We start from the raw sequence: 18131 nt of genomic DNA, 5'->3' as shown, positions 1-18131 counted from the left end.
TTTTCCACAATGCCTGACGAACATTTAATCTTTGGGTTTCCGTGGCGCAATGGTTAGCGCGTTCGGCTGTTAACCGAAAGGTTGGTGGTTCGAGCCCACCCGGGAGCGGGGTTGTGAGCTCTCACATGTAACGTAAAATGCCAAAGTGTTTCCACAATACCCGACGACCATTCAATTTTTGGGCTTCCGTGGCGCAATGGTTAGAGCGTTCGGCTGTTAACCGAAAGGTTGGTGGTTCGAGCCCATCCGTGAGCGGTGTTGTGAGGTCTCAGATGTGACGTAAAAAGTCAAAGTTTTTCCACAATGCCTGACGAACATTGAATTTTTGGGCTTCCGTGGCGCAATGGTTAGCGCGTTCGGCTGTTAACCGAAAGGTTGGTGGTTCGAGCCCACCCGGGAGCGGTGTTGTGAGCTCCCACATGTAACGTAAAAAGTCAAAGTGTTTCCACAATACCCGACGACCATTTAATTTTTGGGCTTCCGTGGCGCAATGGTTAGCGCGTTCGGCTGTTAACCGAAAGGTTGGTGGTTCGAGCCCATCCGTGAGCGGTGTTGTGAGGTCTCAGATGTGACGTAAAAAGTCAAAGTTTTTCCACAATACCTGACGAACATTTAATTTTTGGGCTTCCGTGAGGCAATGGTTAGCGCGTTCGGCTGTTAACCGAAAGGTTGGTGGTTCGAGCCCATCCGGGAGCGGTGTTGTGAGGTCTTAGATGTAACGTAAAATTCAGAGTTTTTTAAAAATAACTGACGAACATTTAATTTTTGGGCTTCCGTGGCGCAATGGTTAGCGCGTTCGGCTGTTAACCGAAAGGTTGGTGGTTCGAGCCCACCCGGGAGCGGTGTTGTGAGATCTCACATGTAACGTAAAAATCCAAAGTTTTTCCACAATACCTGTCGAACATTTAATCTTTGGGTTTCCGTGGCGCAATGGTTAGCGCGTTCGGCTGTTAACCGGAAGGTTGGTGGTTCGAGCCCACCCGGGAGCGGTGTTGTGAAATCTCACATGTAACCTAAAAATCCAAAGTTTTTCCACAATACCTGACGAACATTTCATATTTGGGCTTCCGTGGCGCAATGGTTAGCGCGATCGGCTGTTAACCGAAAGGTTGGTGGTTCGAGCCCACCCGGGAGCGGTGTTGTGAGCTCTCACATTTAACGTAAAATGCCAAAGTGTTTCCACAATACCCGACGACCATTTAATTTTTGGGCTTCCGTGGCGCAATGGTTAGAGCGTTCGGCTGTTAACCGAAAGGTTGGTGGTTCGAGCCCATCCGTGAGCGGTGTTGTGAGGTCTCAGATGTGACGTAAAAATCCAAAGTTTTTCCACAATGCCTGACGAACATTTAATTTTTGGGCTTCCGTGGCGCAATGGTTAGCGCGTTCGGCTGTTAACCGAAAGGTTGGTGGTTCGAGCCCACCCGGGAGCGGTGTTGTGAGCTCTCACATGTAACGTAAAAAGTCAAAGTGTTTCCACAATACCCGACGACCATTTAATTTTTGGGCTTCCGTGAAGCAATGGTTAGCGCGTTCGGCTGTTAACCGAAAGGTTGGTGGTTCGAGCCCATCCGGGAGCGGTGTTGTGAGGTCTTAGATGTAACGTAAAATTCAGAGTTTTTTAAAAATAACTGACGAACATTTAATTTTTGGGCTTCCGTGGCGCAATGGTTAGCGCGTTCGGCTGTTAACCGAAAGGTTGGTGGTTCGAGCCCACCCGGGAGCGGTGTTGTGAGATCTCACATGTAACGTAAAAATCCAAAGTTTTTCCACAATACCTGTCGAACATTTAATCTTTGGGTTTCCGTGGCGCAATGGTTAGCGCGTTCGGCTGTTAGCCGAAAGGTTGGTGGTTCGAGCCCACCCGGGAGCGGTGTTGTGAAATCTCACATGTAACCTAAAAATCCAAAGTTTTTCCACAATACCTGACGAACATTTCATATTTGGGCTTCCGTGGCGCAATGGTTAGCGCGATCGGCTGTTAACCGAAAGGTTGGTGGTTCGAGCCCATCCGGGAGCGGTGTTGTGAGGTCTTAGATGTAACGTAAAATTCAGAGTTTTTTAAAAATAACTGACGAACATTTAATTTTTGGGCTTCCGTGGCGCAATGGTTGGAGCGTTCGGCTGTTAACCGAAAGGTTGGTGGTTCGAGCCCACCCGGGAGCGGTGTTGTGAGATCTCACATGTAACGTAAAAATCCAAAGTTTTTCAACAATACCTGACGAACATTTAATCTTTGGGTTTCCGTGGCGCAATGGTTAGCGCGTTCGGCTGTTAAACGAAAGGTTGGTGGTTCGAGCCCACCCGGGAGCGGTGTTGTGAGCTCTCACATGTAACGTAAAAAGCCAAAGTGTTTCCACAATACCCGACGACCATTTAATTTTTGGGCTTCCGTGGCGCAATGGTTAGCGCGTTCGGCTGTTAACCGAAAGGTTGGTGGTTCGAGCCCATCCGTGAGCGGTGTTGTGAGGTCTCAGATGTGACGTAAAAAGTTTTTCCACAATACCTGACGAACATTTAATTTTTGGGCTTCCGTGGCGCAATGGTTAGCGCGTTCGGCTGTTAACCGAAAGGTTGGTGGTTCGAGCCCATCCGGGAGCGGTGTTGTGAGGTCTTAGATGTAACGTAAAATTCAGAGTTTTTTAAAAATAACTGACGAACATTTAATTTTTGGGCTTCCGTGGCGCAATGGTTAGAGCGTTCAGCTGTTATTCAAAAGGTTTGTGGTTCGAGCCCATCCGGGAGCGGTGTTGTGAAGTCTCAGATGTGACGTAAAAAGTCAAAGTTTTTCCACAATACCTGACGAACATTTAATCTTTGGGCTTCCGTTGCACAATGGTTAACGCCGTCGGCTGTTAACCGAAAGGTTGGTGGTTCGAGACCATCCGGGAGCGGTGTTGTGAGGTCTTAGATGTAACGTAAAATTCAGAGTTTTTTAAAAATAACTGACGAACATTTAATTTTTGGTCTTCCGTGGCGCAATGGTTAGCGCGTTCGGCTGTTAACCGAAAGGTTGGTGGTTCGAGCCCACCCGGGAGCGGTGTTGTGAAATCTCACATGTAACCTAAAAATCCAAAGTTTTTCCACAATACCCGACGAACATTTAATTTTTGGGCTTCCGTGGCGCAATGGTTAGCGCGATCGGCTGTTAACCGAAAGGTTGGTGGTTCGAGCCCATCCGGGAGCGGTGTTGTGAGGTCTTAGATGTAACGTAAAATTCAGAGTTTTTTAAAAATAACTGACGAACATTTTATTTTTGGGCTTCCGTGGCGCAATGGTTAGAGCGTTCGGCTGTTAACCGAAAGGTTGGTGGTTCGAGCCCACCCGGGAGCGGTGTTGTGAGATCTCACATGTAACGTAAAAATCCAAAGTTTTTCAACAATACCTGACGAACATTTAAACTTTGGGTTTCCGTGGCGCAATGGTTAGCGCGTTCGGCTGTTAAACGAAAGGTTGGTGGTTCGAGCCCACCCGGGAGCGGTGTTGTGAGCTCTCACATGTAACGTAAAAAGCCAAAGTGTTTCCACAATACCCGACGACCATTTAATTTTTGGGCTTCCGTGGCGCAATGGTTAGCGCGTTCGGCTGTTAACCGAAAGGTTGGTGGTTCGAGCCCATCCGTGAGCGGTGTTGTGAGGTCTCAGATGTGACGTGAAAAGCCAAAGTGTTTCCACAATACCCGACGACCATTTAATTTTTGGGCTTCCGAGGCGCAATGGTTAGCGCGTTCGGCTGTTAACCGAAAGGTTGGTGGTTCGAGCCCACCCGGGAGCGGTGTTGTGAGATCTCACATGTAACGTAAAAATCCAAAGTTTTCCCACAATACCTGACCGACATTTAATCTTTGGGCTTCCGTTGCGCAATGGTTAACGCCGTCGGCTGTTAACCGAAAGGTTGGTGGTTCGAGCCCATCCGGGAGCGGTGTTGTGAGGTCTTAGATGTAACGTAAAATTCAGAGTTTTTTAAAAATACCTGACGAACATTTAATCTTTGGGCTTCTGTGGCGCAATGGTTAGCGCGTTCGGCTGTTAACCGAAAGGTTGGTGGTTCGAGCCCACCCGGGAGCGGTGTTGTGAGCTCTCACATGTAACGTTAAAAGCCAAAGTGTTTCCACAATACCCGACGACCATTTAATTTTTGGGCTTCCGTGGCGCAATGGTTAGAGCGTTCGGCTGTTAACCGAAAGGTTGGTGGTTCGAGCCCATCCGTGAGCGGTGTTGTGAGGTCTCAGATGTGACGTAAAAATCCAAAGTTATTCCACAATGCCTGACGAACATTTAATCTTTGGGTTTCCGTGGCGCAATGGTTAGCGCGTTCGGCTGTTAACCGAAAGGTTGGTGGTTCGAGCCCACCCGGGAGCGGTGTTGTGAGCTCTCACATGTAACGTAAAATGCCAAAGTGTTTCCACAATACCTGACGAACATTTAATTTTTGGGCTTCCGTGAAGCAATGGTTAGCGCGTTCGGCTGTTAACCGAAAGGTTGGTGGTTCGAGCCCATCCGGGAGCGGTGTTGAGAGGTCTTAGATGTAACGTAAAATTCAGAGTTTTTTAAAAATAACTGACGAACATTTAATTTTTGGGCTTCCGTGGCGCAATGGTTAGCGCGTTCGGCTGTTAACCGAAAGGTTGGTGGTTCGAGCCCACCCGGGAGCGGTGTTGTGAGATCTCACATGTAACGTAAAAATCCAAAGTTTTTCCACAATACCTGACGAACATTTAATCTTTGGGTTTCCGTGGCGCAATGGTTAGCGCGTTCGGCTGTTAACCGAAAGGTTGGTGGTTCGAGCCCATCCGGGAGCGGTGTTGTGAGGTCTTAGATGTAACGTAAAATTCAGAGTTTTTTAAAAATAACTGACGAACATTTAATTTTTGGGCTTCCGTGGCGCAATGGTTAGAGCGTTCGGCTGTTAAACGAAAGGTTGGTGGTTCGAGCCCACCCGGGAGCGGTGTTGTGAGCTCTCACATGTAACGCAAAAAGCCAAAGTGTTTCCACAATACCCGACGACCATTTAATTTTTGGGCTTCCGTGGCGCAATGGTTAGCGCGTTCGGCTGTTAACCGAAAGGTTGGTGGTTCGAGCCCATCCGGGAGCCGTGTTGTGAAATCTCACATGTAACCTAAAAATCCAAAGTTTTTCCACAATACCTGACGAACATTTAATTTTTGGGCTTCCGTGGCGCAATGGTTAGAGCGTTCAGCTGTTATTCAAAAGGTTTGTGGTTCGAGCCCATCCGGGAGCGGTGTTGTGAAGTCTCAGATGTGACGTAAAAAGTCAAAGTTTTTCCACAATACCTGACGAACATTTAATCTTTGGGCTTCCGTTGCACAATGGTTAACGCCGTCGGCTGTTAACCGAAAGGTTGGTGATTCGAGACCATCCGGGAGCGCTGTTGTGAGGTCTTAGATGTAACGTAAAATTCAGAGTTTTTTAAAAATAACTGACGAACATTTAATTTTTGGTCTTCCGTGGCGCAATGGTTAGCGCGTTCGGCTGTTAACCGAAAGGTTGGTGGTTCGAGCCCACCCGGGAGCGGTGTTGTGAAATCTCACATGTAACCTAAAAATCCAAAGTTTTTCCACAATACCTGACGAACATTTAATTTTTGGGCTTCCGTGGCGCAATGGTTAGCGCGATCGGCTGTTAACCGAAAGGTTGGTGGTTCGAGCCCATCCGGGAGCGGTGTTGTGAGGTCTTAGATGTAACGAAAAATTCAGAGTTTTTTAAAAATAACTGACGAACATTTAATTTTTGGGCTTCCGTGGCGCAATGGTTAGCGCGTTCGGCTGTTAACCGAAAGGTTGGTGGTTCGAGCCCACCCGGGAGCGGTGTTGTGAGATCTCACATGTAACGTAAAAATCCAAAGTTTTCCCACAATACCTGACCGACATTTAATCTTTGGGCTTCCGTTGCGCAATGGTTAACGCCGTCGGCTGTTAACCGAAAGGTTGGTGGTTCGAGCCCATCCGGGAGCGGTGTTGTGAGGTCTTAGATGTAACGTAAAATTCAGAGTTTTTTAAAAATACCTGACGAACATTTAATCTTTGGGCTTCTGTGGCGCAATGGTTAGCGCGTTCGGCTGTTAACCGAAAGGTTGGTGGTTCGAGCCCACCCGGGAGCGGTGTTGTGAGCTCTCACATGTAACGTTAAAAGCCAAAGTGTTTCCACAATACCCGACGACCATTTAATTTTTGGGCTTCCGTGGCGCAATGGTTAGAGCGTTCGGCTGTTAACCGAAAGGTTGGTGGTTCGAGCCCATCCGTGAGCGGTGTTGTGAGGTCTCAGATGTGACGTAAAAATCCAAAGTTATTCCACAATGCCTGACGAACATTTAATCTTTGGGTTTCCGTGGCGCAATGGTTAGCGCGTTCGGCTGTTAACCGAAAGGTTGGTGGTTCGAGCCCACCCGGGAGCGGTGTTGTGAGCTCTCACATGTAACGTAAAATGCCAAAGTGTTTCCACAATACCCGACGACCGTTCAATTTTTGGGCTTCCGTGGCGCAATGGTTAGAGCGTTCGGCTGTTAACCGAAAGGTTGTTGGTTCGAGCCCATCCGTGAGCGGTGTTGTGAGGTCTCAGATGTGACGTAAAAAGTCAAAGTTTTTCCACAATGCCTGACGAACATTTAATTTTTGGGCTTCCGTGGCGCAATGGTTAGCGCGTTCGGCTGTTAACCGAAAGGTTGGTGGTTCGAGCCCACCCGGGAGCGGTGTTGTGAGCTCTCACATGTAACGTAAAAAGTCAAAGTGTTTCCACAATACCCGACGACCATTTAATTTTTGGGCTTCCGTGGCGCAATGGTTAGCGCGTTCGGCTGTTAACCGAAAGGTTGGTGGTTCGAGCCCATCCGTGAGCGGTGTTGTGAGGTCTCAGATGTGACGTAAAAAGTCAAAGTTTTTCCACAATACCTGACGAACATTTAATTTTTGGGCTTCCGTGAAGCAATGGTTAGCGCGTTCGGCTGTTAACCGAAAGGTTGGTGGTTCGAGCCCATCCGGGAGCGGTGTTGAGAGGTCTTAGATGTAACGTAAAATTCAGAGTTTTTTAAAAATAACTGACGAACATTTAATTTTTGGGCTTCCGTGGCGCAATGGTTAGCGCGTTCGGCTGTTAACCGAAAGGTTGGTGGTTCGAGCCCACCCGGGAGCGGTGTTGTGAGATCTCACATGTAACGTAAAAATCCAAAGTTTTTCCACAATACCTGACGAACATTTAATCTTTGGGTTTCCGTGGCGCAATGGTTAGCGCGTTCGGCTGTTAACCGAAAGGTTGGTGGTTCGAGCCCATCCGGGAGCGGTGTTGTGAGGTCTTAGATGTAACGTAAAATTCAGAGTTTTTTAAAAATAACTGACGAACATTTAATTTTTGGGCTTCCGTGGCGCAATGGTTAGAGCGTTCGGCTGTTAACCGAAAGGTTGTTGGTTCGAGCCCATCCGTGAGCGGTGTTGTGAGGTCTCAGATGTGACGTAAAAAGTCAAAGTTTTTCCACAATGCCTGACGAACATTTAATTTTTGGGCTTCCGTGGCGCAATGGTTAGCGCGTTCGGCTGTTAACCGAAAGGTTGGTGGTTCGAGCCCACCCGGGAGCGGTGTTGTGAGCTCTCACATGTAACGTAAAAAGTCAAAGTGTTTCCACAATACCCGACGACCATTTAATTTTTGGGCTTCCGTGGCGCAATGGTTAGCGCGTTCGGCTGTTAACCGAAAGGTTGGTGGTTCGAGCCCATCCGTGAGCGGTGTTGTGAGGTCTCAGATGTGACGTAAAAAGTCAAAGTTTTTCCACAATACCTGACGAACATTTAATTTTTGGGCTTCCGTGAAGCAATGGTTAGCGCGTTCGGCTGTTAACCGAAAGGTTGGTGGTTCGAGCCCATCCGGGAGCGGTGTTGAGAGGTCTTAGATGTAACGTAAAATTCAGAGTTTTTTAAAAATAACTGACGAACATTTAATTTTTGGGCTTCCGTGGCGCAATGGTTAGCGCGTTCGGCTGTTAACCGATAGGTTGGTGGTTCGAGCCCACCCGGGAGCGGTGTTGTGAGATCTCACATGTAACGTAAAAATCCAAAGTTTTTCCACAATACCTGACGAACATTTAATCTTTGGGTTTCCGTGGCGCAATGGTTAGCGCGTTCGGCTGTTAACCGAAAGGTTGGTGGTTCGAGCCCATCCGGGAGCGGTGTTGTGAGGTCTTAGATGTAACGTAAAATTCAGAGTTTTTTAAAAATAACTGACGAACATTTAATTTTTGGGCTTCCGTGGCGCAATGGTTAGAGCGTTCGGCTGTTAACCGAAAGGTTGGTGGTTCGAGCCCACCCGGGAGCGGTGTTGTGAGATCTCACATGTAACGTAAAAATCCAAAGTTTTTCCACAATACCTGACGAACATTTAATCTTTGGGTTTCCGTGGCGCAATGGTTAGCGCGTTCGGCTGTTAACCGAAAGGTTGGTGGTTCGAGCCCATCCGGGAGCGGTGTTGTGAGGTCTTAGATGTAACGTAAAATTCAGAGTTTTTTAAAAATAACTGACGAACATTTAATTTTTGGGCTTCCGTGGCGCAATGGTTAGAGCGTTCGGCTGTTAACCGAAAGGTTGGTGGTTCGAGCCCACCCGGGAGCGGTGTTGTGAGATCTCACATGTAACGTAAAAATCCAAAGTTTTTCCACAATACCTGACGAACATTTAATCTTTGGGCTTCCGTTGCACAATGGTTAACGCCGTCGGCTGTTAACCGAAAGGTTGGTGATTCGAGACCATCCGGGAGCGCTGTTGTGAGGTCTTAGATGTAACGTAAAATTCAGAGTTTTTTAAAAATAACTGACGAACATTTAATTTTTGGGCTTCCGTGGCGCAATGGTTAGAGAGTTCGGCTGTTAACCGAAAGGTTGGTGGTTCGAGCCCATTCGGGAGCGGTGTTGTGAGATCTCACATGTAACGTAAAAATCCAAAGTTTTTCAACAATACCTGACGAACATTTAATCTTTGGGTTTCCGTGGCGCAATGGTTAGCGCGTTCGGCTGTTAACCGAAAGGTTGGTGGTTCGAGCCCATCCGGGAGCGGTGTTGTGAGGTCTTAGATGTAACGTAAAATTCAGAGTTTTTTAAAAATAACTGACGAACATTTAATTTTTGGGCTTCCGTGGCGCAATGGTTAGAGCGTTCGGCTGTTAACCGAAAGGTTGGTGGTTCGAGCCCACCCGGGAGCGGTGTTGTGAGATCTCACATGTAACGTAAAAATCCAAAGTTTTTCCACAATACCTGACGAACATTTAATCTTTGGGTTTCCGTGGCCCAATGGTTAGCGCGTTCGGCTGTTAACCGAAAGGTTGGTGGTTCGAGCCCACCCGGGAGCGGTGTTGTGAGCTCTCACATGTAACGCAAAAAGCCAAAGTGTTTCCACAATACCCGACGACCATTTAATTTTTGGGCTTCCGTGGCGCAATGGTTAGCGCGTTCGGCTGTTAACCGAAAGGTTGGTGGTTCGAGCCCATCCGGGAGCCGTGCTGTGAAATCTCACATGTAACCTAAAAATCCAAAGTTTTTCCACAATACCTGACGAACATTTAATTTTTGGGCTTCCGTGGCGCAATGGTTAGAGCGTTCAGCTGTTATTCAAAAGGTTTGTGGTTCGAGCCCATCCGGGAGCGGTGTTGTGAAGTCTCAGATGTGACGTAAAAAGTCAAAGTTTTTCCACAATAACTGACGAACATTTAATTTTTGGTCTTCCGTGGCGCAATGGTTAGCGCGTTCGGCTGTTAACCGAAAGGTTGGTGGTTCGAGCCCACCCGGGAGCGGTGTTGTGAAATCTCACATGTAACCTAAAAATCCAAAGTTTTTCCACAATACCTGACGAACATTTAATTTTTGGGCTTCCGTGGCGCAATGGTTAGCGCGATCGGCTGTTAACCGAAAGGTTGGTGGTTCGAGCCCATCCGGGAGCGGTGTTGTGAGGTCTTAGATGTAACGTAAAATTCAGAGTTTTTTAAAAATAACTGACGAACATTTAATTTTTGGGCTTCCGTGGCGCAATGGTTAGAGCGTTCGGCTGTTAACCGAAAGGTTGGTGGTTCGAGCCCACCCGGGAGCGGTGTTGTGAGATCTCACATGTAACGTAAAAATCCAAAGTTTTTCAACAATACCTGACGAACATTTAATCTTTGGGTTTCCGTGGCGCAATGGTTAGCGCGTTCGGCTGTTAACCGAAAGGTTGGTGGTTCGAGCCCATCCGGGAGAGGTGTTGTGAGGTCTTAGATGTAACGTAAAATTCAGAGTTTTTTTAAAAATAACTGACGAACATTTAATTTTGGGGCTTCCGTGGCGCAATGGTTAGAGCGTTCAGCTGTTATTCAAAAGGTTTGTGGTTCGAGCCCATCCGGTAGCGGTGTTGTGAAGTCTCAGGTGTGACGTAAAAAGTCAAAGTTTTTCCACAATACCTGACGAACATTTAATCTTTGGGCTTCTGTGGCGCAATGGTTAGCGCGTTCGGCTGTTAACCGAAAGGTTGGTGGTTCGAGCCCACCCGGGAGCGGTGTTGTGAGATCTCACATGTAACGTAAAAATCCAAAGTTTTCCCACAATACCTGACCGACATTTAATCTTTGGGCTTCCGTTGCGCAATGGTTAACGCCGTCGGCTGTTAACCGAAAGGTTGGTGGTTCGAGCCCACCCGGGAGCGGTGTTGTGAGCTCTCACATGTAACGTAAAAAGCCACAGTGTTTCCACAATACCCGACGACCATTTAATTTTTGGGCTTCCGTGGCGCAATGGTTAGCGCGTTCGGCTGTTAACCGAAAGGTTGGTGGTTCGAGCCCATCCGTGAGCGGTGTTGTGAGGTCTCAGATGTGACGTAAAAAGTCAAAGTTTTTCCACAATACCTGACGAACATTTAATTTTTGGGCTTCCGTGAAGCAATGGTTAGCGCGTTCGGCTGTTAACCGAAAGGTTGGTGGTTCGAGCCCATCCGGGAGCGGTGTCGTGAAATCTCACATGTAACCTAAAAATCCAAAGTTTTTCCACAATACCTGACGAACATTTAATTTTTGGGCTTCCGTGGCGCAATGGTTAGCGCGTTCGGCTGTTAACCGAAAGGTTGGTGGTTCGAGCCCATCCGGGAGCGGTGTTGTGAGGTCTTAGATGTAACGTAAAATTCAGAGTTTTTTAAAAATAACTGACGAACATTTAATTTTTGGGCTTCCGTGGCGCAATGGTTAGAGCGTTCAGCTGTTATTCAAAAGGTTTGTGGTTCGAGCCCATCCGGGAGCGGTGTTGTGAAGTCTCAGATGTGACGTAAAAAGTCAAAGTTTTTCCACAATACCTGACGAACATTTAATCTTAAAAAACTTAAAATTTTACGTTACATCTAAGACCTCACAACACCGCTCCCGGGTGGGCTCGAACCACCAACCTTTCGGTTAACAGCCGAACGCGCTAACCATTGCTTCACGGAAGCCCAATAATTAAATGTTCGTCAGGTATTGTAGAAAAACTTTGACTTTTTACGTCACATCTGAGACCTCACAACACCGCTCACGGATGGGCTCGAACCACCAACCTTTCGGTTAACAGCCGACGGCGTTAACCATTGTGCAAGGGAAGCCCAAAGATTAAATGTTCGTCAGGTATTGTGGAAAAACTTTGGATTTTTACGTTACATGTGAGATTTCACAACACCGCTCCCGGGTGGGCTCGAACCACCAACCTTTCGGTTAACAGCCGAACGCGCTAACCATTGCTTCACGGAAGCCCAAAAATTAAATGTTCGTCAGGTATTGTGGAAAAACTTTGACTTTTTACGTCACATCTGAGACTTCACAACACCGCTCCCGGATGGGCTCGAACCACAAACCTTTTGAATAACAGCTGAACGCTCTAAACATTGCGCCACGGAAGCCCAAAAATTAAATGTTCGTCAGTTATTTTTAAAAAACTCTGAATTTTACGTTACATCTAAGACCTCACAACACCGCTCCCGGGTGGGCTCGAACCACCAACCTTTCGGTTAACAGCCGAACGCGCTAACCATTGCTTCACGGAAGCCCAAAAATTAAATGTTCGTCAGGTATTGTGGAAAAACTTTGACTTTTTACGTCACATCTGAGACCTCACAACACCGCTCACGGATGGGCTCGAACCACCAACCTTTCGGTTAACAGCCGAACGCGCTAACCATTGCGCCACGGAAGCCCAAAAATTAAATGGTCGTCGGGTATTGTGGAAACAATTTGGCTTTTTACGTTACATGTGAGAGCTCACAACACCGCTCCCGGGTGGGCTCGAACCACCAACCTTTCGGTTAACAGCCGAACGCGCTAACCATTGCGCCACAGAAGCCCAAAGATTAAATTTTCGTCAGGTATTGTGGGAAAACTTTGGATTTTTACGTTACATGTGAGATCTCACAACACCGCTCCCGGGTGGGCTCGAACCACCAACCTTTCGGTTAACAGCCGAACGCGCTAACCATTGCGCCACAGAAGCCCAAAGATTAAATGTTCGTCAGGTATTGTGGAAAAACTTTGACTTTTTACGTCACATCTGAGACTTCACAACACCGCTCCCGGATGGGCTCGAACCACAAACCTTTTGAATAACAGCTGAACGCTCTAACCATTGCGCCACTGAAGCCCAAAAATTAAATGGTCGTCGGGTATTGTGGAAACAATTTGGCTTTTTACGTTACATGTGAGAGCTCACAACACCGCTCCCGGGTGGGCTCGAACCACCAACCTTTCGGTTAACAGCCGAACGCGCTAACCATTGCGCCACAGAAGCCCAAAGATTAAATGTTCGTCAGGTATTGTGGGAAAACGTTGGATTTTTACGTTACATCTAAGACCTCACAACACCGCTCCCGGATGGGCTCGAACCACCAACCTTTCGGTTAACAGCCGAACGCGCTAACCATTGCGCCACGGAAACCCAAAGATTAAATGTTCGTCAGGTATTGTGGAAAAACTTTGGATTTTTACGTTACATGTGAGAGCTCACAACACCGCTCCCGGGTGGGCTCGAACCACCAACCTTTCGGTTAACAGCCGAACGTGCTAACCATTGCGCCACGGAAACCCAAAGATTAAATGTTCGTCAGGTATTGTGGAAAAACTTTGGATTTTTACGTTACATGTGAGATCTCACAACACCGCTCACGGATGGGCTCGAACCACCAACCTTTCGGTTAACAGCCGAACGCGCTAACCATTGCGCCACGGAAGCCCAAAAATTAAATGGTCGTCGGGTATTGTGGAAACACTTTGGCTTTTTACGTTACATGTGAGAGCTCACAACACCGCTCCTGGGTGGGCTCGAACCACCAACCTTTCGGTTAACAGCCGAACGCGCTAACCATTGCGCCACAGAAGCCCAAAGATTAAATGTTCGTCAGGTATTTTTAAAAAACTCTGAATTTTACGTTACATCTAAGACCTCACAACACCGCTCCCGGATGGGCTCGAACCACCAACCTTTCGGTTAACAGCCGACGGCGTTAACCATTGCGCAACGGAAGCCCAAAGATTAAATGTCGGTCAGGTATTGTGGGAAAACTTTGGATTTTTACGTTACATGTGAGATCTCACAACACCGCTCCCGGGTGGGCTCGAACCACCAACCTTTCGGTTAACAGCCGAACGCGCTAACCATTGCGCCACAGAAGCCCAAAGATTAAATGTTCGTCAGGTATTGTGGAAAAACTTTGACTTTTTACGTCACATCTGAGACTTCACAACACCGCTCCCGGATGGGCTCGAACCACAAACCTTTTGAATAACAGCTGAACGCTCTAACCATTGCGCCACGGAAGACCAAAAATTAAATGTTCGTCAGTTATTTTTAAAAAACTCTGAATTTTACGTTACATCTAAGACCTCACAACACCGCTCCCGGAGGGGCTCGAACCACCAACCTTTCGGTTAACAGCCGACGGCGTTAACCATTGTGCAACGGAAGCCCAAAGATTAAATGTTCGTCAGGTATTGTGGAAAAACTTTGACTTTTTACGTCACATCTGAGACTTCACAACACCGCTCCCGGATGGGCTCGAACCACAAACCTTTTGAATAACAGCTGAACGCTCTAACCATTGCGCCACGGAAGCCCAAAAATTAAATGTTCGTCAGTTATTTTTAAAAAACTCTGAATTTTACGTTACATCTAAGACCTCACAACACCGCTCCCGGATGGGCTCGAACCACCAACCTTTCGGTTAACAGCCGAACGCGCTAACCATTGCGCCACGGAAGCCCAAAAATTAAATGTTCTTCAGGTATTGTGGAAAAACTTTGGATTTTTAGGTTACATGTGAGATTTCACGACACCGCTCCCGGATGGGCTCGAACCACCAACCTTTCGGTTAACAGCCGAACGCGCTAACCATTGCTTCACGGAAGCCCAAAAATTAAATGTTCGTCAGGTATTGTGGAAAAACTTTGACTTTTTACGTCACATCTGAGACCTCACAACACCGCTCACGGATGGGCTCGAACCACCAACCTTTCGGTTAACAGCCGAACGCGCTAACCATTGCGCCACGGAAGCCCAAAAATTAAATGGTCGTCGGGTATTGTGGAAACACTTTGGCTTTTTACGTTACATGTGAGAGCTCACAACACCGCTCCCGGGTGGGCTCGAACCACCAACCTTTCGGTTAACAGCCGACGGCGTTAACCATTGCGCAACGGAAGCCCAAAGATTAAATGTCGGTCAGGTATTGTGGGAAAACTTTGGATTTTTACGTTACATGTGACATCTCACAACACCGCTCCCGGGTGGGCTCGAACCACCAACCTTTCGGTTAACAGCCGAACGCGCTAACCATTGCGCCACGGAAACCCAAAGATTAAATGTTCGTCAGGTATTGTTGAAAAACTTTGGATTTTTACGTTACATGTGAGATCTCACAACACCGCTCCCGGGTGGGCTCGAACCACCAACCTTTCGGTTAACAGCCGAACGCTCTAACCATTGCGCCACGGAAGCCCAAAAATTAAATGTTCGTCAGTTATTTTTAAAAAACTCTGAATTTTACGTTACATCTAAGACCTCACAACACCGCTCCCGGATGGGCTCGAACCACCAACCTTTCGGTTAACAGCCGATCGCGCTAACCATTGCGCCACGGAAGCCCAAAAATTAAATGTTCGTCAGGTATTGTGGAAAAACTTTGGATTTTTAGGTTACATGTGAGATTTCACAACACCGCTCCCGGGTGGGCTCGAACCACCAACCTTTCGGTTAACAGCCGAACGCGCTAACCATTGCGCCACGGAAGACCAAAAATTAAATGTTCGTCAGTTATTTTTAAAAAACTCTGAATTTTACGTTACATCTAAGACCTCACAACACCGCTCCCGGATGGTCTCGAATCACCAACCTTTCGGTTAACAGCCGACGGCGTTAACCATTGTGCAACGGAAGCCCAAAGATTAAATGTTCGTCAGGTATTGTGGAAAAACTTTGACTTTTTACGTCACATCTGAGACTTCACAACACCGCTCCCGGATGGGATAGAACCACAAACCTTTTGAATAACAGCTGAACGCTCTAACCATTGCGCCACGGAAGCCCAAAAATTAAATGTTCGTCAGGTATTGTGGAAAAACTTTGGATTTTTAGGTTACATGTGAGATTTCACAACACGGCTCCCGGATGGGCTCGAACCACCAACCTTTCGGTTAACAGCCGAACGCGCTAACCATTGCGCCACGGAAGCCCAAAAATTAAATGGTCGTCGGGTATTGTGGAAACACTTTGGCTTTTTGCGTTACATGTGAGAGCTCACAACACCGCTCCCGGGTGGGCTCGAACCACCAACCTTTCGGTTAACAGCCGAACGCGCTAACCATTGCGCCACGGAAACCCAAAGATTAAATGTTCGTCAGGTATTGTGGAAAAACTTTGGATTTTTACGTTACATGTGAGATCTCACAACACCGCTCCCGGGTGGGCTCGAACCACCAACCTTTCGGTTAACAGCCGAACGCTCTAACCATTGCGCCACGGAAGCCCAAAAATTAAATGTTCGTCAGTTATTTTTAAAAAACTCTGAATTTTACGTTACATCTAAGACCTCACAACACCGCTCCCGGATGGGCTCGAACCACCAACCTTTCGGTTAACAGCCGACGGCGTTAACCATTGCGCCACGGAAGCCCAAAGATTAAATGTTCGTCAGGTATTGTTGAAAAACTTTGGATTTTTACGTTACATGTGAGATCTCACAACACCGCTCCCGAATGGGCTCGAACCACCAACCTTTCGGTTAACAGCCGAACGCGCTAACCATTGCGCCTCGGAAGCCCAAAAATTAAATGGTCGTCGGGTATTGTGGAAACACTTTGGCTTTTCACGTCACATCTGAGACCTCACAACACCGCTCACGGATGGGCTCGAACCACCAACCTTTCGGTTAACAGCCGAACGCGCTAACCATTGCGCCACGGAAGCCCAAAAATTAAATGGTCGTCGGGTATTGTGGAAACACTTTGGCTTTTTACGTTACATGTGAGAGCTCACAACACCGCTCCCGGGTGGGCTCGAACCACCAACCTTTCGTTTAACAGCCGAACGCGCTAACCATTGCGCCACGGAAACCCAAAGATTAAATGTTCGTCAGGTATTGTTGAAAAACTTTGGATTTTTACGTTACATGTGAGATCTCACAACACCGCTCCCGGGTGGGCTCGAACCACCAACCTTTCGGTTAACAGCCGAACGCTCTAACCATTGCGCCACGGAAGCCCAAAAATAAAATGTTCGTCAGTTATTTTTAAAAAACTCTGAATTTTACGTTACATCTAAGACCTCACAACACCGCTCCCGGATGGGCTCGAACCACCAACCTTTCGGTTAACAGCCGATCGCGCTAACCATTGCGCCACGGAAGCCCAAAAATTAAATGTTCGTCGGGTATTGTGGAAAAACTTTGGATTTTTAGGTTACATGTGAGATTTCACAACACCGCTCCCGGGTGGGCTCGAACCACCAACCTTTCGGTTAACAGCCGAACGCGCTAACCATTGCGCCACGGAAGACCAAAAATTAAATGTTCGTCAGTTATATTTAAAAAACTCTGAATTTTACGTTACATCTAAGACCTCACAACACCGCTCCCGGATGGTCTCGAACCACCAACCTTTCGGTTAACAGCCGACGGCGTTAACCATTGTGCAACGGAAGCCCAAAGATTAAATGTTCGTCAGGTATTGTGGAAAAACTTTGACTTTTTACGTCACATCTGAGACTTCACAACACCGCTCCCGGATGGGCTCGAACCACAAACCTTTTGAATAACAGCTGAACGCTCTAACCATTGCGCCACGGAAGCCCAAAAATTAAATGTTCGTCAGTTATTTTTAAAAAACTCTGAATTTTACGTTACATCTAAGACCTCACAACACCGCTCCCGGATGGGCTCGAACCACCAACCTTTCGGTTAACAGCCGAACGCGCTAACCATTGCGCCACGGAAGCCCAAAAATTAAATGTTCGTCAGGTATTGTGGAAAAAGTTTGGATTTTTAGGTTACATGTGAGATTTCACAACACCGCTCCCGGGTGGGCTCGAACCACCAACCTTTCGGTTTACAGCCGAACGCGCTAACCATTGCTTCACGGAAGCCCAAAAATTAAATGTTCGTCAGGTATTGTGGAAAAACTTTGACTTTTTACGTCACATCTGAGACCTCACAACACCGCTCACGGATGGGCTCGAACCACCAACCTTTCGGTTAACAGCCGAACGCGCTAACCATTGCGCCACGGAAGCCCAAAAATTAAATGGTCGTCGGGTATTGTGGAAACACTTTGGCTTTTTACGTTACATGTGAGAGCTCACAACACCGCTCCCGGGTGGGCTCGAACCACCAACCTTTCGGTTAACAGCCGAACGCGCTAACCATTGCGCCACGGAAGCCCAAAAATTAAATGTTCGTCAGGCATTGTGGAAAAACTTTGACTTTTTACGTCACATCTGAGACCTCACAACACCGCTCACGGATGGGCTCGAACCACCAACCTTTCGGTTAACAGCCGAACGCTCTAACCATTGCGCCACGGAAGCCCAAAAATTGAATGGTCGTCGGGTATTGTGGAAACACTTTGGCATTTTACGTTACATGTGAGAGCTCACAACACCGCTCCCGGGTG

General features: G+C 47.4%; 11 non-coding genes across 11 annotated transcripts; 9 read left to right on the top strand and 2 right to left on the bottom strand.

Moving 5' to 3' along the window:
* Positions 1 to 329: 329 nt before the first annotated feature.
* Positions 330 to 402, top strand: TRNAN-GUU (transfer RNA asparagine (anticodon GUU)). Its single transcript has one exon. It is a non-coding gene; the product is annotated as a tRNA-Asn (tRNA).
* Positions 403 to 769: 367 nt separating this feature from the next.
* Positions 770 to 842, top strand: TRNAN-GUU (transfer RNA asparagine (anticodon GUU)). Its single transcript has one exon. It is a non-coding gene; the product is annotated as a tRNA-Asn (tRNA).
* A 515-nt stretch (positions 843 to 1357) lies between these two features.
* Positions 1358 to 1430, top strand: TRNAN-GUU (transfer RNA asparagine (anticodon GUU)). Its single transcript has one exon. It is a non-coding gene; the product is annotated as a tRNA-Asn (tRNA).
* A 220-nt stretch (positions 1431 to 1650) lies between these two features.
* On the top strand, positions 1651 to 1723 carry TRNAN-GUU (transfer RNA asparagine (anticodon GUU)). The gene has a single exon. It is a non-coding gene; the product is annotated as a tRNA-Asn (tRNA).
* A 2855-nt stretch (positions 1724 to 4578) lies between these two features.
* TRNAN-GUU (transfer RNA asparagine (anticodon GUU)) lies at positions 4579 to 4651 on the top strand. The gene has a single exon. It is a non-coding gene; the product is annotated as a tRNA-Asn (tRNA).
* A 1100-nt stretch (positions 4652 to 5751) lies between these two features.
* Positions 5752 to 5824, top strand: TRNAN-GUU (transfer RNA asparagine (anticodon GUU)). Its single transcript has one exon. It is a non-coding gene; the product is annotated as a tRNA-Asn (tRNA).
* An 808-nt stretch (positions 5825 to 6632) lies between these two features.
* TRNAN-GUU (transfer RNA asparagine (anticodon GUU)) lies at positions 6633 to 6705 on the top strand. The gene has a single exon. It is a non-coding gene; the product is annotated as a tRNA-Asn (tRNA).
* Positions 6706 to 7072: 367 nt separating this feature from the next.
* Positions 7073 to 7145, top strand: TRNAN-GUU (transfer RNA asparagine (anticodon GUU)). The gene has a single exon. It is a non-coding gene; the product is annotated as a tRNA-Asn (tRNA).
* A 367-nt stretch (positions 7146 to 7512) lies between these two features.
* On the top strand, positions 7513 to 7585 carry TRNAN-GUU (transfer RNA asparagine (anticodon GUU)). The gene has a single exon. It is a non-coding gene; the product is annotated as a tRNA-Asn (tRNA).
* Positions 7586 to 17531: 9946 nt separating this feature from the next.
* Positions 17532 to 17604, bottom strand: TRNAY-GUA (transfer RNA tyrosine (anticodon GUA)). The gene has a single exon. It is a non-coding gene; the product is annotated as a tRNA-Tyr (tRNA).
* Positions 17605 to 17825: 221 nt separating this feature from the next.
* On the bottom strand, positions 17826 to 17898 carry TRNAN-GUU (transfer RNA asparagine (anticodon GUU)). The gene has a single exon. It is a non-coding gene; the product is annotated as a tRNA-Asn (tRNA).
* Positions 17899 to 18131: the final 233 nt, after the last annotated feature.

This window comes from Phalangium opilio, unplaced genomic scaffold (genome assembly GCF_054372755.1).
Source record: "Phalangium opilio isolate 3A_F unplaced genomic scaffold, DU_Popi_V2 ptg000352l_1, whole genome shotgun sequence".
Lineage (NCBI taxonomy): Eukaryota > Metazoa > Arthropoda > Arachnida > Opiliones > Phalangiidae > Phalangium > Phalangium opilio.
The sequence above is the reverse complement of the archived record's forward strand: the minus strand, read 5'-3'. Positions and strand labels throughout refer to the sequence as shown.